The 17,858-nt window shown below is 50.0% G+C and overlaps 1 protein-coding gene across 2 annotated transcripts in view; it reads left to right on the forward strand.

The window, feature by feature from the left end:
• Positions 1-16,248, forward strand: part of AREL1 (apoptosis resistant E3 ubiquitin protein ligase 1) — a 41,876-nt gene extending 25,628 nt beyond the window's left edge. Inside the window, exon 21 of one of the 2 annotated variants that reach the window (XR_007907580.1) lies at positions 715-16,248. The gene's annotated coding sequence lies outside the window, so the exon portion shown is untranslated. The remainder of the gene's footprint in view (positions 1-714) is intronic. The other variant, XR_007907583.1, reaches the window with a different exon arrangement.
• The last annotated feature ends 1,610 nt before the right edge of the window (positions 16,249-17,858 follow it).

Raw genomic sequence — 17,858 nt, forward strand, 5'->3', positions numbered from 1 at the left:
GCCAGGAGGAGAGGGGCGTTTGAGTCCTTTGCACCTTAAGGATTAAAAGCTTAACTTTAAAACTGGAGAAGATTCTGCAACATGATTCTATGTTGCATTATGTCCATTAGCATTTCTGCTAATGATGAAACTGTCAGCCAGCAGAACATTGAGTGGCTGTGTGTTCTCCACCATATATCTAGGCAGATGTTCTCACATGTGAAACCAGCATCTAGTGTTGGCTCTGGCTTTCAGGCCATGAGCACTAGCTAAAGAAGAGAGTGAGTAGTGCGTGTTTGTCTTGGGGATTGCTTCTAGCAGTGTGTTGGGTTATGGTATTATTTAGAAGCTCCTGTGGCAACAAAGTTGTCTTACGCTGGACTCAGAGATGAGGGAGGTTAGATAAAGCAGTGGTGAGCCTTATGAAGAATACAGAAACTGAAGTTCCAATGTCCCCTGGAAATCAGAGGTTGTGAATCTAGAGCTGTTGGAATGGGGTCAGGGCACTAAAAGGTGGATGACTTTGCCAGCAGACTTGACATGAACAAAATGATACACAAGCAAGCCATGTGGACATGTCTTTACATGCCATGACCAGTACAACTCATGGGAGGGGGGCCAAGTTGAGGCTGGAACTTTCAGAAACTTTATCTGTTTGGGTGTGAAGGAGAGAGCTCAGCGTGCTGGATTACTTTAGTATGAAGTAAGTTCTAAAGTTTCTGCCTCTCTTTGCAGGATGCATGATATCATGTGGCTGCCCACACTGTCCATCCTGATCACCAGTTTCTTGTGATGTCTTGGAGAGGGAGTGGTGACAGTGACCTGTTGCTGACTCCACAGCCTCCATTTTTCCTGGCACCTGGCATGGACTTGGGGCTGTGAGAGAAATCATGCCCATGCTCTTTGTGCTGGAATCCTACATGCCCCGGCTTGTGTCTCCAACAATAGCAAAGAGTTGCCTGATATCTTGGGATCCTTGATTCCATACACAGCTGCTTGACCTGAGATGTATTAAGATACACTGCTCGGGAAACTGGATTTTTGTGCATTCAGTTCCTCCGTTTAGCTTGCTTTGCCTCAATTGTAGAACTACAGAGAATTAATTTCTTCATATACCTAAATGGGAAAATGATGCTTGGTTATATAAGATCTCTTCTTGCTTTCATAGTGTTATGGCTGAGTTGGTCAGTTGAACCAGGCTGTAACTCCTGGTTCCCATAGTGAATTACTATGTTTTCTATGGTTTTGGCTGTTCTGCTACTATCTTGTGTCTGACTGACCTGGCACATGATTACAGAAAGAGTCTGAACATACGATTACAGGACCTATGAAAGGTCTTACTGGAAACAGCAAAGCTGACCAGAACCTTAGCCTGTCTTGGCATCATCTGTACTGTGCAGAATCTGAGATTTTAGAATCTTCCTCTTAAACCTGGTTTTTTTCATTGAGTGCGTGAGAAACCCTAATCTCTGCTTTCCAGAGCATGAAACTTGATTGTAGGAGGAGAGGTGTTACTGCATGAATGTGTTCATTTTTAGGCATAATTTATTATCTTCTTTTGCAGTAAAAAAACCCAGTTGTAGCTGAAGTTCACCCAAAATTCCTGATCAGTCTTTTCCAGCTACCCTTCTGCAGGGATGGCGTGCCGCAAAGTATGTTGAGGCGTGGGCAGTTGTACACAGGGTTGGAAGTGGGGAGCGAGGCCAAGAGCCAAGCCTCTCTGTCTTGGTATAAAGCTGCAACGAACACAGATGAAGTGGAGCTCTTGCACCAATGGAGAAACTGGAATTGGCCTATGGCTGCTTCAGAGTTTTCTCTGAGGTACATGAAGGCTGGAGTGAGTTTAGGTGGTTTTGGGGGTAGTGACTCTGCAGTGGCTAAAACCAAATTCTTCTCTCCCTCGAGGCAATTCTCTGATAAGCTGCGAATATGTTGTCCCGTACCTGTCCCTTCATTTAGGGATTTATGCTAACATCATACTGAAGGCCTGTAAACTCATGCAATTTTCCGAGTAATTTTAGAAATCTCCTCCAGAAGGAATAGCCGTTTGGGGCTTTCTTGTGCTCCAGTAGCTGAAGCATGAGGTTGCTTTGAGATGAGATAGTGCTGCTTTTACAACAGTGGGTGAAGAAATGCAAAGAAATACAGTTCCCTGCAGTCCTCTTGGAGGATGATGAAACCAGCTCTGAGGGTTTCAGATTTGTCTGAAGAAGTGGTTTGCTGTATAGAGGCTAGCTCACATTTGCTGGTTCGGAACAGACTCAGACCCCCAGTTAGGGAAACTGGCAGCCTCTTCTTGTCTGTCATTAGAGCAGTCAGCAGGGGTAGTCAGCCTTCTCTCTCCTAGGCCCTTTTATATTGGCAACAACATGCAAAACACTGGTAGCAATTGCTGTCATTGCAGAAACTAAACATTATAGGACAAAAATGTAACCTTGATATCTTCTAGTAAGACATTTAATGGTTGCCTTTGTGCTCAGCCATTGAGAGCATCTCACTGACTGCTATTTTCTATGCTAACCAATGCTATCTTGTTTCCTTCTTCTCGCTCACTTCCTGTCTGTCTTCTGTCCTTTCTCTCCATCTTATTCCCCATCTCAAAGAGCCTATGGACTCTATGTGTCCAGATGTTGCATAGCTCCATGCACAACAGGACCCTGTTTCAAGATGAGGTGTCCTGGTGGTACACAGCATTGCTATTAAAAATTAAGGGCTTAGTTGTAGATAGCCCTAAGGCTGTCAAGGTGGAAGGACTGGGCAGCTGCTGGCTGTTATTGTAATGAATTCTCTCGGTTTTCGAAGACTTCCATGACATCCCCCCTGGTGCCCAGGTGTGTCCCACTCCCTGATTCAGCTCTGTGCTCTGAAGCCCTGCTTCCAGACAGCCCTCCGAGCAGAGCCGTGCTGCCCTGGCTACGGGATGCTCGAGATGCTTCCCTCGGTGCAGGGACAGGTAGCCATGCGGCAGCCCTGTTCTGCCGTCAGACGGTGACTGCGGCTGGTTGGCCACCAGAGGGGGACCGGTAGTCGACTTGAGCTGATCCCATTTAAGAGTAGCCAACTTCAGCTCTCTTGATATCATGCAGTTTGGGTTACAGTTGCTTGGGTTTGTTGTTTTGGTTTGTGGTTTTTGGAGTGTTTTTGTTCAGCAGACCTCTTAGTCTAGCAAACAAGCTGGCAGATTCTCTCTTACTGTGCTTCTAATCCCCAAATAGGAGTGTGTGAGAAGTGAGCATCTAGGAAGCATCCCCTGGTTTTGCACAAGTCCCTGTTGCATCACTCCCACTTGCCCTTTTGTTTTCCAAAAGGCAGCACATTTAAAATGCATGAAAGGAAGTTGGATTTACATATGTATGATTAACCTGCAGCACTCTCTCATGACACTCAGCACAAATAGCTTAGGAAGAAGTGCTTAATATGAACAAACAACAGTAACACTAACAGATTGGATGTGCTCCCTCAGGCTTTGAGACATAGGTTAGTCATCAGTTTGTGAGAGGAGAGAAAGTTTTAATGCATGGACCAGGAATGCAGAATTGAGCTGGTGTACAGAGAGAGCTGCTGTTCTCTTTTTGGGATTCATTATAGCATAATGGACTTTTTTAAAATTAACTGCAGGCACCACTAACCTTTCCAGAGAGCCTGGGGGAGTGGAAGTTGACTGAGCTTGGATGAGTTGCAGTAGGTGACTGGAACAGTGCAGCAGCTCCAGGGACAGGAGGGAAAAAGGATCATTTTACCACCCTTGGGGGGAAACTGTCCTGAAGTGGTCCCTGCACAGGCCAGTGCCTGCCTTGGACACTCTTTGCATCATGTTGTTTTTCAGTAGAGATGGCTTGGGCCAGGTAACCTCACACTTTGCAGTTAGTGTTGTCAGTAGCCTTTTGGAAGTGTCTTTGCAAGATGCTCCGGGAATGTCCAGGAGCTGGCTCTGCTGTGCTTCATCCCCTCTGGTTTCTCCTCCTGAGCAAGGCTGAGCTTCAGTTCAAGTGCAAAGTGGCAGAGTGTCAAAGGAGCTGCATAGCAAACACATTACTGAGGTGTAATTCACTTGATGCTGTGGAGCTAATTCAGGCCTGGGGCTCTGACCTTTATGGATCTGCTCCCCAGCAGTGTAAGAAGCAGAGGAAAAGGCACCAGGTTGATCAGCAACAGCAGAGGGTAGGAAGGCATCTTTAGATTCTAGTGCAGAAATGTTCATGGGTCAGAAGGCACTACTCTGGCTGAATTTCTCAGCAAGATCCCTTCCCCTTAAGTGCTCAGTGTAGTGCTGGACGTTTAAGATTGCATGACGTGGTAGCCTATGGAGATGGATAGAGGAACAGAATCTGATAGGAGGTTGAGGTATTGAAGTAGAAGTTTATAAGAGACTGAAGGAAACACACAGCTCCTGATGCCTTTGTCTTTTTGTACAAGGTCAAAGTGACAGCCAGCAGATAAAGGCAACAAGCACGTGACTAGTCAAAACTGTCTGCTCCACAGATGGACTGAGGAAAGCATGAGCTTTCCTCCCTGTCCTCCTAAGGGCAGATGAAAGAGTGTGACATGCATGTGGAAAGTGAAAATACCCATGGTTAAATAAGATGTAAAGCAAACTAACCTTTCTGCTTCAGGGCCAAAGCCTGTCTCTGACAGACAGGAGTTAGGAAGGAGCTTGCTTTTTGCTTGTCTTGAAGCTAGCCACTGTCCTGTGCTGGATGCTGACCCGAAGGAGTGTTTGGCAGCTGCTGGCTCTAGGCAGGGAGAAGAAGGCAGAATCTGCTTTAATCTTGTCATAGATGTTGTGCTACTTAGGGTTGAGCCAATTTAATACTTGAGTAAGGAGCAGGCATATCCTTCACAAAACTGGGTGTTAGTGGCTTTTCAGAAAATCCCCTCCTGTCAGGGGAGGACCACCCTCAGCATGTTGTGACTGTAAGAGGGGCTGCACAGAGGATGGGCTCTCCATCCTGCCCTGTGGTCCCAGTGCAGCACCTACCATGTTCCCAATGGGTGTATCAGTGTAGAGCTCCACCAAATATGGTGAGAAGTCTTTGACTTGTTTCCAGAGTGTCTAGGTGTTTGCTGTTAGCAAATTTCAGTAGTGCTGTTCTGTTTCCTGGATAGGTAATTTCCTTTTCCACCTCTCTGAGCTGTTGGATGGTTGTGGGGTGATGACGAAGCCTGAGCCTGAAAGAGAACTGTGTTGTGGTGCTGGGTCAGGGAGCCCACACCTATGTTCTTACATGTCTTAGAGCTGGCAGACTCATGGCAGGGAGAGTGTGCACTGTTCTGCAAGGCCAACACCTGCCCTGTGCCCTTCTTGAGCCATGAACACTGCTTGTAGATACAAGAGCAGCTTTTGTCCTTTGTGGCTTCAGCCTAGCACAGGTTCGAGGAGGGGGAGGGTTGTCTCCCGAAGCTCATCCTTGGTGAGCCCCATGGAGAGGTGGATGCAGCTGTGGTTTCTTGTCTGCCTTCTCACTTTCAGCCCACTCCCTGCATCTCATCCTCTGCCCTGTTCTCTTCCACTATTACTCCTTCCACTCTGCCAATGCAGCAGTGGAGAAGACGAAGTGCCCTTCTCCCTTTTGCTCAAGGAGAGCTCTCTCCCTAGTTTTCTCTGGCTGCCTTTTGCCTTTCTAATCAGTCATGGTAATTTACCCTGGCACTGTTTGGCAGGGGCTGTACCTTGGCATTATGAGCAGCCAGGGTCAGCTGTCAGCCTCTGAGCCATGAGCCTAATGCAATAGAACAGATGTAGGTATTTTTTCCAAGTTTTCTCTGGACAGCAGGATTAAAGTCTCTGTTCTCAGCTGGGGTCCCCGGTGTAGTCACTTCCCTCTGTGTTACACAACACCCTATTAAGAACAGCACAAACATGTTCATTGAGATCCCTTCCCCCAGCCATACAAGGCCAAGGAACAAAGGTGAGGGAAGTTTCCAAAGGCTGAGGAGCTGTCTGTTTGGTCCAGGAGCCCTGGGATAATCCTGCCCAGCTATCCCTCTGTGAAAGGGCCCTGCCACTGTGCTGTACTCCATCCTTGTGGTACCAGGGCTAAGGGGGAACACAGGGGGTAGTGGTGGTAAAAGAGCAGTGGGGTCTTAATCCATCTGGCTGTGTGCAAACCTGAGTGAGTACCAATGCAGGGAGAAGCTAGTGTGGCAGCATCCGTCCCAGGCCCGGTGTTTGCGCCTGCCTACTGAGCTGGAGGCTTCTGAGCATGAGCGTGTGCATGAGCAAACAGGCAGGCAACAGAGTGACGAGAAACCCCAAGGGTTGTCTTGGTGCTAGCAAGGGAGAAGGGGTTAGATGCGGTCCATCATCCAGACAAACTTTCTTGCTTGAATTCAAAGGTGTCATGTCCTGAGAAGACTCATGTCTTTTGATCGCAAGGGCACTGGGGGAGCTTGCTGGAAATGGAGGCAGTGTGCTCTCCATAGATGATCTTGAAGTGACTGGCCACAGAGAGGGACTGCAGGCACCCTTGGTGAGCAGGAGAGGGCTTCCCCAGCAGACCAAAGGGAGCAGTCAGGTCCATGTGAGCACACACGAGGATCTGCTGCCTCTGTGCACCAATTACTTGCTTTAGTGACAAAAGACCATAAATGAACAAGGGAGGTAATTAGGTCTGCAGCAGGCCAGGTCTGGAGGCCTGCAGAGCTGAGAAATTTGGAGTGCGTTCAAAGGCACAGGGGGAGGAGAAGGCCCTGGAGCTCTGTGTAGCAAACAAAGGTTCTGCTGGTTTTGCCCCTCAGGGAGCGCTGAGAAAAACGTCTCTGACTTGAAGGATGATCCCCAGGAGGGGGAGAGACCAGCTCCTGACAGCATCTGTTTGTTCAGGCCTCCAGTGAAGGACTTAAACAGCTTGTTAATTCACTCCTTTGTCCAGCTGCAGACCCTTCCTAGTTGCAAGCGAGCTCCAGGGCAGTGTGTGCAGTTGTGAGCCAGCTCCTTTGCCCTGGTACTCTGTGCACTGGATGATCCAGTGAGCTGTCAGCAGGGCTGAGGGGCATGTTGCAGCTGTCCCATGTCTAGTAAAATGCTCACAGCAGGTCCTTTCCATCTGCTTTGGCCCAAGAGTGACCCTTGCAAACCTCCTCTCCCTTGCAGTCGCCTCAGCAGATGGTGGGAAGGCAGATGGAAAGAGGGCAATCTCTGAAGCTGTAGCAATAGAAAAGTCTGACCCTGTGATACTTCTCACCCCACCACCCACAGGTACTGGGTTCTTGCAGTGCCACCTAACCTGTAAGCCTTGGCCTCCGTGTCCCTTCTCCCAGCCCCTTAGAGCACCTCCTGCTTCCTTCTCTGGACCTCAGTGGAGGCTCTGCATGGCATCCAATTGGAAGAGAGCCTGCCCCAGCTCTGCAAGCAGAGTAGGAAGGGGCACCTGTGTTACGAGGGGAGCTCATGGCATAATGAGAGCTGAGGAACCCTTGTGCTCTAGGTGATGTGTTGCTGGGGTCTTGGGGCCTACGAGTTTGGCGCTGGGGGTGTACAGCTGTGGTGAATCATTGCAAACCACTTTGAGCAGCTGCTCTCTTGACTCTACCCCCCCTTGCACCCTGCATGCATAAAGTCTGATTTGAGAGGGAGGCAGAGGTTCCTTTCCCTACCTGCAATTGAACCAGACTGCAGGAGTTCAAGGAGGTAGAACGGCACACTTGGCTCACACTGGAGGAAGTTTCAGCTCAGCAATGGTGTTTGGGACAGCTGAGTTGTATATCGCCTGCCAGGCTGCACCAGCTCCTCTGGAGTGAGGACTCAAAACAGACTTGGTCACTGTTCCAGACTTTTCCTTCACTTCATTTATTAGCGGCTTCAGATGCAAATTCAGTGGCCGGTATGTGGAGGCCTGGCTGGCTTTGCAGGGCTCCTGTCCAGCTGCCCTCATTCAATCTGCCTCCCTGGTGGGCTTGGCTGGATGTGAGCCCAGCAAAGGTCTTGGAGGGAATGTGTGGGGCATCCAGGTTATAGCACTGTCACCTTCCTCTCCACGTGATGGCAGTGGCTGGCTTGGACAGAGGACAGGCCCTTCCCATAACATAAGCAAGCTCAATGCATCCAAGTACAATACAGATGTGAAAGGTTTGCCGTGCAGTGGCAGCTCACCCCGCCTCACATTAGGCGCAGCAGACAGTTCATGAGAGATGACCCTTCCTCCTGCAAAATAGCTTGTACAGGCAGTGTGGACGAGGAGCAAGAAACAGCCTGAAAAGAAATAGCAGGATGGTGGAGAAAAGCTTGGAAAGGTTGCCAGGCTTGCAAATGTAAAGATGTCCAGGGGCCGTGTAGAGGGGCTCCACTGTAATGTTTGGTACCATGCCCAGCCTGAAGTTCTAGCACCATTTAGTAGGCTGGACCAGCCTTGTTTGGCTGGATGGAAGCAGTTGTCATCGTGTCCCAAGTACAGTATCATTGTCACTTTTTAATTCCTCCAATGAGGTGTTGCAAACAGATATACATGTGTTGTAGCTGTACTTTGGATTTAGATTTGTCTCTGGGAACAGGCAGTGATAACTGTTAAGAGCTGTTTAGTTCCCAAATTCTTGTGTTTCTGAGCTGGTTTCTAGCAAGAACAGAAGTCACACAGCTGGGGAAGAGGCTGTGTTCCCCACCAGAAACATGCTGATGGGCTGAGAAGGGACTCCAAGCTGGTGATGCCCTCCCAGCAGCTGGGGTTAATGACCAGGCTAAGGTCATTGGTAGTGTTATATGACAAGTGCTAATTGAGCTTGCCCTTGTTCAGTGTTTGCCCCTGGGATTTGCCTGGCAGCTGCAGGGGCAGGTTTGGGTCTGTGGAGGCAGGTCCCCTGTGGGAAGAGGCTGCTGTGATTAATGACCATCTATGAATGAGAGGGGAAGGGATAGGAGGAGAAAACTGCCAAGGCTTTAACTCCGGTGGGTACAGAGGTTCAGCTCGGTTCAGCTTGCTGAACTTGGCGGGCAGGGAAGGGTCTGTTAACAAGCTAGAGGTGAGTGTGGGTGATCAGAATGTGTTGCATAAGTCAGACTTGAAGTGCCAGAAAAAGCCTCCAGGGAAATGAAATGTCTTAAGTGTCATCAGCTCTGCAGAGATAATGAGAACCAGAAAACACTGGGAGGTAAAATGGTACAGATCTGCGAAAACAGGCTTGTGGGCCTGCGATCCTTGTGGATCTGTGTTGACTGCAGGGATGGTGGGGAAGGTGGCCATGAGGGAGTCTGGTGTTTATGTATAGGGTTAATCCTCCTAAATCTAGAAGGCAATCAACTTTGAAAGAAGAAAGTCTTCCTGCCAAATGATGTCCCCTGCCCACCATCCCTGCTTCTTGAACAGAAGCAAGAAATGAGGGGAAGTGGCAAGGGGTGGATATGCTATCACTGTGTTTCTGTGGTCAGTGCAAATGAGGGAGACACCCCTGTTTTGCTCTGGGCTTAGACTCTTGACCAAGGCTCTGTAACTTGGGGGTGAGGGAGCCCCTTGGGACTGGAGCCAGGAAGTGCAGCTAAAAGCATTGTGAGGGTCCATGGGTGTCACATCCAATAGTGGCACCTCTACCTCCTCCGGTGGCGACCAAACCCATTACAGCAAAGGTGGCAGATGGTCACCTGTGTTAGAGGTCAGATCAGAGTGAAGGATGCTGGAGCAGGTTGCCCAGGGAGGCTGTGGAGCCTCCATCCTTAGAGAAGTTCAAAAACCCAGCTGAACATGGCTCTCTGAGCATCCTGGCCTGAGCAGGGGGCTGGACCCCTCTCCAGAGTTTCCATCCCACCTCAACCAGTCTGTGAGCATGTGGGAGAGCACCAGGGGATGCTGCCAGGACAACCTGCTTGCTTGGCCATGGCTGGGAGGCTCATGGCTGGCTGAGGACAGTAGGAGCCTGTTTCCTCCTCGTGTCCACTGTGAAATCAAGAGTGATAGGGTACTTCATCACTCCCTTGCCCACACCACTCCTTGCAGGGCTGTGGCTGAGCCCTGCAGGACAGGAGCACTTTGGGGCCCAGCAGAGTGCTTTTGGAAACCATCTGAGTTGCTGCCTCTGGGCACTGCAGTGGTGAAGCTGGCTTACTTCCACTCTTCCCAATAGGAGGCAGGGCTGTAAAGCAACTGTGGAAGTAAGTAGAAGTTAGGCATCAACAGCCACCTGGTGTTTGGCGTTAGGCCTGAACTGGTGGGAGTGAGGGCAGGGTTATTTCACAAAATAGCGATGAAGTATCTGGTGGGGTTTTGTTTTCCTAGATGCCTTCTTGCTGGTGCCCTGAAGGCTTGTGGGAAAGAGCAGATGTTTGCACTTGTACCTGTGCCCCAGTTGCATGCCTTCCTCTGCCCACAAAGGCTGCATTCCCAGCACTGGGAGAAGCTCTGTGTTGGCTGTGAGATCTCAGGCTGGATTAAGTGGCAAAGGCAAATCCTCAGCTTTGGGAAGAGCACACTTGACCTTTGCCTCTACAGAGTTATGCTCTCCCTGGGGAGGAAGTGTTGGCTGAGCTGCTAAACAAAGCGCTGGCTGTCATAAGCAGGACCTGCCTGCCTTGGGGAGGGAGGGCCTGGTGTGGGGGTCATATTTATGCTCTAGGGGGGGAGGAAGAGACAGCAGACTCAGTGACCTGTGAGCTTAGAGGTGACCAGCTCAATTTACTGAGAAATGTTAAGCTACATTGCCTTCTCTATCAAAAATACACCATCTGGGATGGTCTGGGCAGACAAGCCCACTGACAAATCCAGTTTCAAGAGGGGAATTTTCTTGGGAAGATCGAAATGATATTTTGAATCTCCCCTTATTTTCCAACCTGTTCTTCTCTGTCATATCTTGCAATATCTCTCACCCTGAATTGCTGCTAGCATCTTTGCAGGTTCTCCAGGTCCATGGAAGGTTCTCCCATGGAAGAAGTATCCAGTAGTGAACTGGGCCCTAGCATGGACTTCAGACAATGTTATAGGTGCTCAGTGGTAGGAGCAGCTAAACTTGCTTGTTCTCCCTAAGCAGTGGCCTGTGTACAGGTCTCACATTAATTCAGGCATTTTCTCCTACAGTATGTCCCTCGGTTCTGTGTAATGTGGCTCACTCCAGTGCCAGAGGGCCCAGCAAGGTATATGGACACAGAGGGTATGTGTGTGGTGGTCTCTTTTCCACTTTGCACCCAGGTTTTTAAAACAGATGCATAACAACAATGAAACTGGTTGAGTGCAAAGCACTACAGAAATGTATTTGCATCTCCATTGCTACAGGTACAGTGTTATCCCTGACCTTCTCGCACTCATCTCTTCTCAGCCTCCTCCACTAAAATCCTTTGAGCTTGGAACCACTTTGAATTTGTGACTAAAGAGATAGTTCAATATTACTGAGAGCATGTGGGTTAGGGAGGGAAGACATTCACTTGGGTAGAGCTGCTGGAAAAATCTAGGTTTTCCCAAGCCTCCAAAAGCCTGTAAAATGGGTATAAATACATTTACAGTGTACTGCATTGCAGAGAAGTGAGGAGACTGATACAGCTTGAAAGAAATTTCTGCTTTTGTGCCACCTTTGCCAGCTCCTGTAGATATTTGTGCAGTGCTCAGCCACTAGAGTGGCTTTCTCTGAGTCACTAGAGTCCTTTCTCTTCCAGGGGTGATGAGAGTGTAGCATGGTGGTCAGTACTGTTGCCTTCACCTGCAGTTGAACTGGCAACATGGAAGGGGATGAAAAGTTTGTTAATCAGCTGCTGTGAACTTAGACCCAGACCATCTGAAGACCTTGTGGGAAGCAACCACCACTATGTTACCAAAGCTCTCCTGCACATTGGGGATAGAGCTCTTGCTCTATCAGCTTTACAGTTTGTCTGTGTCTCTTGCCTCTGTGTCACTCACACCCTGAAGTATCAGCTGTGTTTTGTTGGCGTGGGATGACTGAGAAGAGACCAAAATCAGAGTATGTTACTGAACACTTACATGGGAGGTCTGTTGTTAGCACTGGTGTGAGTGCTGCACATCTGAGAAACTAATACAATTAGAGGGGCTGTGCACGTGAAACAACTCAGGGCAGTGGGCCATGTTCCTCCTTTAGATCTGCTTGGTGCTGACAAACCCATTAGTGGCAGCTTGATGCTGCTGCTGATCAGGACTTCAGTGAGAGCAAAAGCCCTGCAGGCTGTTGGCAGCTGAGCTTTGCACAGGACCAAGCTGATGGAGTCAGTTATCTCCACCCAACCCATATGGTGCAGATTCCCAATCAACTTTCTGAGTATGTGGGCTTTCTGGGAGATGTTTGGCTGTAGTCTAGGCTTGGTATAGCTGCATCAGCAGGTTCTGGGGTGGGAAGGGCACTGGATTTCACTTCCCAGTTTCCCTCCTAGAACCTTGCTGACACAGCTTCCTGGACCACTAATGTCAGGAAGAGGCAGTTCATTTTCTGGGCTGGGGGGGGGGGGGGCTCAGCCCAGCCTACATGGGGCATGAGAAGGGCACCAAACCATCCTTCCAGCCCAACTGCTTCCTCCACTAAAGCAACGAGACAGAGTTTCTGCCATATCCAGACTGTTTGGAAACATGTTGATAAACTTCCAAATGTCTACTTTACAATCCAGATGTGCTAGCCTTGGCTGTAAACCCTCATCTGAAGAACAGGTGTGCTATAATGTTTCTAACAGTGGCCCCAAAGCCAGCTGGAGGCTGGAACTGAGCAGGGGCCAAGGGGCTGATGCCATATAGGATATGGATACTGGGGCAGGGACAGGTGAGGTAGAGAGCTGTGGGTCAGCTGTAGTTCACAGTAACCCAGAGTCAGACTGCGAGGGAAGAAGGGGACAAACTGGAATATCCCTCAGCCCCCAGGCTCTGCTTAGCAGCACTGGAGCTGTCGCAGAAGAGGCTGCCCTGGTTGCATGGGTAACATGGATGCATCCCTAAGGGGCATCAGGCTTGGTTGGATCTGTCCTGGTGAGGAGACACAGGGCTAGAGCTGGCCACCAGCCTCTGTGGTATTTTCTGTGATTTGCCTCAACCCCCCCAGCAGCTCTGTGGTCTGGGAGGCACTGCTGCAGGTCAGAGCATCTCCCTGCCGGCATTGCTGCGGGAACTGAAATAAATGGGGCAGCTGCTTTGTTGGGCCAAACTTCACGTGCAGTTTTGGCCTGAAAAGGTGTCCCCCTGGGCTGGGGAAGGTGTCTTGCTACTCGCCTGGATCTGGTTTCCAATAGCTGTGCTAGGGAGAAGCACAGTCCCAGTGGAAAGATTGGTGGCAGTAGTGGGCTGCCAGAGAGGGGCACCAATTCTCTGGGGCGGGAAGGACAGCCAGCCTTGGGTGCAGGCTGGCAGGAAGCCGGTGGATGGTGGGGATGAGAGAGGGCACAAGATGCAGCTACCACACCACCTTAGCTACACATGGTGCCTGCAAGCTCAGAGATGAGATCCACACTGATGGCCTATCGCTCTACCCCCAAGCCCCCAAACTTGTTCTCACATAGGATTTTAGCTGCACTGGGACCTCTTGGTGATTTGTGTAGCCTAAAGCTTTTGTCAGTGATGTTCGTACCCTTCATAGCTCCCACAGATCTGGCCAAGCTTGCAGGGAAACAGAGCCTGACTGAGAGCAACCAGGTAGGCAACACCTGCCAGAGGAGCAGCTGCCTTTGCTGAAAGTGGATTTCAAGGCTGGGGTGACTCAGGCCAGGGACAGCACTGAGGAAAGCCAAGGTCCCATATCCTCATGGAACAAGAGACCAAAGTGGCATTGAGAGGGGCCCCCACAGATAGCACTTGCTCCTGCACCTGGGGTGGCTCTGGCCATGCTCTGTGCTCAGTGAGGAGCCTTCAGCATCCCCTTGTCCCTACAGTGAGCATAAGGCTAGCTAGCGCTGTTGCTTCATTTTCATCTGCTCCCAGATTGCACTCCCGGCTTGTGCAAATATCTTTCCGGCTCTCTACCCCTGTCTGCCTTCCTCCTGCTCCTCTGCAGCAGGAGCTGCCTGTAGACCAGCCTAGCTTCCACAACCTCAGAGCAGGCAGTTCTGGCCTGATGTTGCTGATGCAGGGATGTTCCCCAGGAACGTTGTGAGCTCCCCACCTGCTTCAGCCCTGCCATCCTCCAGGATGTGCTTCCCTTGGCTCAGGGATGCACAGGGCCAGGCTCTGGGAGGGAGGAAGGCGAGGGTCTCTCCCACCTCCGTGGTGCCAGCTGCCTTCCTTGGCTGCCATCCCTGCTGTCAGAGCTTGCTAGCCTTGAGAGAAGGCAGGTGGCTGCTTGTGCTATTGCCACTGCTGTGTCCTTGAGCTGTGCAAGGCTTTCTTGCCTGCTCAGATGGGCTGAAACAGGGAAGAGGAGAGGGAGGGAAGGCAGAGGCATAGCCTGAGAATGCATGCCAGAGCTCAGTATGGAGGCCAAGATAATCATCATCAGAAAGGGTAGGCTTGCATTGTCCCTGCTTTTGTCCTGAGCTTTAAACTCAAGGAGAGGCAGAAGAATCACGAGTGCCATCTCTTTAATCCTGTTATGGACTTCTGTGCCTGGTGTGTCTCCTGTTTGGGTGGGAAGTGGATGCTTCTGCATCTCAAGCTGCTTTTCTCAGAAGATTACGACCTGATGTGGTGTGGCATGAAAAGGGGCTTTACTCATCTTCTCTGTAGTTGTCTTGCATTTGTTTCCTTTTTAACCTCTCATTCATTGTTATTCTTATTTAGTGTAAGAGCCTGGGTTCCTTTCTGAAGGCTGTGTGCCACACCTGTGTGTACAGTGGGTGACAGTAGAGTCAGCCTGGCGCAACTAGTGAGGGAGACTTCTGGAGCTGTGATGTCACTGGAGAGCTGAATTCCCAGCCTATGAAGTCATAGCTGGGAAATTGGGTACTCAGCCTAATCCCAATAATTACCCAATGGGACTGTAAAGTGTCAATGCATTAGTCTATTGCGTGATGACTAACTATTTAAGCTCTAACACATCCACCTAATAATTGCCACTTTTTGCATTTCCCTAAGATTCACTTATTAGTAAGCTATTAAACATTCACTTGAAATTATTGCATTGTGATGAACTGAGATCATTGCTCACACAGCCATTGCAATGCCCAAACTGGTAGGAAAGCACCTAAAATCCTGTGATGGGAGTGAGCCCACAATTTTAGGATGGCAGAGTAAACAAACTAATATACAGATGTAACATCAGCCCCGCCAGTCATTCCTATTTCAGGATCTGTGTGACCATCATCGGTTTCACTTTGTTATGCAAAGCTGATGGGCTGAAGGACTTTAAGTCCAAGTTTCCCATGCCCTGGTGAGGGTCTTAAGGAAGGAATAGCAACTTGAAGGAAATGAATCATTGCTTTTTAGGAAGATTGCTTTGGAATCAGAAGCAGAAATGAAACTACTTTAATCCCAAACACTCTGTAGAATTGAAAGTTTGATTCAAGTTTGTTTTTTCTGGTCTTCTTGTTGTGGAGAAGTTCAGCATGGGAGGAATTTCTCAGGAAGAGCTTCTTTATCACAGCCTGGGCATTGCCTGGTTTCCCCACAAGGGGAGCATTCCCTCTTCATGGGTTACAGCCCATAAAAATGGCAAAAGGTTCTGCTTTCTTCTTTCCTTTCCTTTCCTGCTTTTGTGAGGACAGATGACTAATGAGTGGAGCAATTGAAGCCTCTCATCGGGTTGATGTCCTGAGCAGGCTTGCTCTTGCAGAGAATGCATGATGGAATGGATTTCCTGGTCAGGGCAGCCTCTCTGCTCCTCAGGCATGCTCAGGTTTTCCTGGTTTCCAGGCCCCTTTCCCCACCACATGCAGTTCCAGCCACAGGTATTGAAGAAGCAGAGAGGCCAGACCAGCCTCTTGGGGAGAAGGGAGATTGCAGTTGCATCATTGCAAACAGGACTTCATTAATTATAAATGGACAGGTTCTCTTGAGTTGCTGTAGCTCTGCATGAGTCACATTCTAGCTGAGGGTTGTTTTTTTTTTCTCCCGAGGAGTTGCCGAAGGGGCTCTAAATAGTGTGATGGACAAATAAGGAACCAGCTGTGCTCTGCAGCTAGCTCAACCAGCGCCTTTCTACAGCAGTAGCCCACAGCAATCTCCTCTCTGCCTCACTCTGCACTCCCATCCCTTGGGTTCTGCCATCTGGTCCTGCTCTACAGGTTTCTTCTTCCTAGCAGCATGTTTTTGTCTCCTCTAGTAACCTCTTTTTCAGCATGTGGTCTCAGCCCTTGGTAATGCGTGGACATACATTTAGACAACAGCACGATCAATAAGTCCAGTTGTGGACACCTCATTGCCTGGTTTGTGCCTCCACCTCAGAGATGGTCCTGGTTAAATGAAAGCAGAACAATAAAACCAGCAAACCTTGGCTTTCGACTAGGAACTGCCGAACAGTTTTTCTTCTGTTTTCTGACAACGAACCATCCACACAGTCAGCTGCCTGCTGGTGGCCTCCTCACAGGGAGAGGCCAAGATGTACCCCAAAGCTCTGAGGGATGCACCAAGAGTGGGTGGAGGTGGCTAGAAGGCCAGGTTGTGTGTTTGGCTGGAGTGGCTCATCTGTTGGGTGGGAATGTCTGTTTCCTTGGGTGCCATGAGTGTGCTGAGCTGTGTGTATCTCTTGGCAAAGGCAAGGGGTGGGAATGCTGTCCATGGAGGATTTGCTGTCTGTGTTTGCAAATTCAGAAGCTGCTTTTCCTGCCTCTCTGATGCCCATGGTTACAGAGATCCTCTCCAGACATCACTGCTGCCTCAAAATTGTTTCTCTATCCAGCTCCCCAGAGCAGCCATGTTCTCCCTCCTGGTGTGAAATGGCTCTTTTCAGAGAAGCTGTGACTTGTACCTCTACACAGCTGGCTCCACACCCAGATTTTTAAGCCAGTGGGGCTGGCCAACCTTCCCCTGCCCTTCAGCCCTGAGCAGGGGGAGCACTCCTTCCTCTGCGGGAGCTGCAGGCAGCTTCTGAATCCATGGAATGTGTTCCATCTGCAGTGCGTTAGGGGTCTGCTCGCAGCAGAGGAAGAAGCACATGTGGGTTGGGAACCCTTCTGAAAAGGAAGAAAAGGGGCTAATTAATTGAAGGGATCCAGTGCCAGGAGCCACATCTGGGGGCCAACTGGCCCTGGAAGCATGGCTCCCAGGTGCTACTGCACCAAGGGACTTGTACAGAGCTGGTGGGGACCCAATGGGTAGGGGAATGAAGGTGTGAGAGGTCCTGGCATAGTGGGCCCCCCATCAGCACAGTCTTGAAGAGGCCCTTTTCTCTGTCCTTTGAGAGGACTCAAGAAGATGCGACTCATGCTCATCTTTCCAGGTCATAGCCCACTTTAACCTCCCCTGCCTCTGGCCCCATGGCTTTGATGCTCAGGTGCCCAAGCACCCCACCTTCTCTGACGTAGATAGGGCAGGTTAAAAGGTCCATGCCCTCAGGGCAGGCCACCTTTGCTCCTCTTCTCTGAAGGGTCTGATGAGCCCCTTGCTTTCTGAACTGGCTCCCAGGTCTGCCTCACTCAGGTCAGTGCCCTAGCCCTTGAAAGCATAGACTTGGAGAGGTGCTGCAATAGTGTCTGCCCTCGGCCTCTCCTCTGGTGCAATCTCTGCTGCCTAGGTCACAGAGAATTAAGGGAAGTGAAGGCATCAAAGAGCACTTTGAGATGCCCTCCTGAAGCCTGCCTCCCTGGAGGAGCCCTGTGCTCCCTGCCAATGGGGGCTGGGCTGTCAAACCTTGCTTGCCAGCTTACTGCCCTGTCTTCTCTCCACTGCTGATCTCTCTTCCCAGGCATGGATTTGATCTCTGCAGCAAGCAGGCCAACCATCCACACTCTGCCTGTGCAAGTTCCTGAGCAATGAGGTATTTCATGTTTGCCTGCTGAGCCCCCACTGAGCCACATGCTAAAGCCCAACCTGCACTAGGATTCCCCACACAACCCACCCTTCCCCTTTTCTGATGGGTTTGTTTTGGGGGATGGCCAAGTATGA

This window comes from Manacus candei, unplaced genomic scaffold, assembly GCF_025592945.1.
Source record: "Manacus candei isolate 608988 ecotype Guabito, Panama unplaced genomic scaffold, ASM2559294v1 h1tg000067l, whole genome shotgun sequence".
In the NCBI taxonomy this organism is placed as follows: domain Eukaryota; kingdom Metazoa; phylum Chordata; class Aves; order Passeriformes; family Pipridae; genus Manacus; species Manacus candei.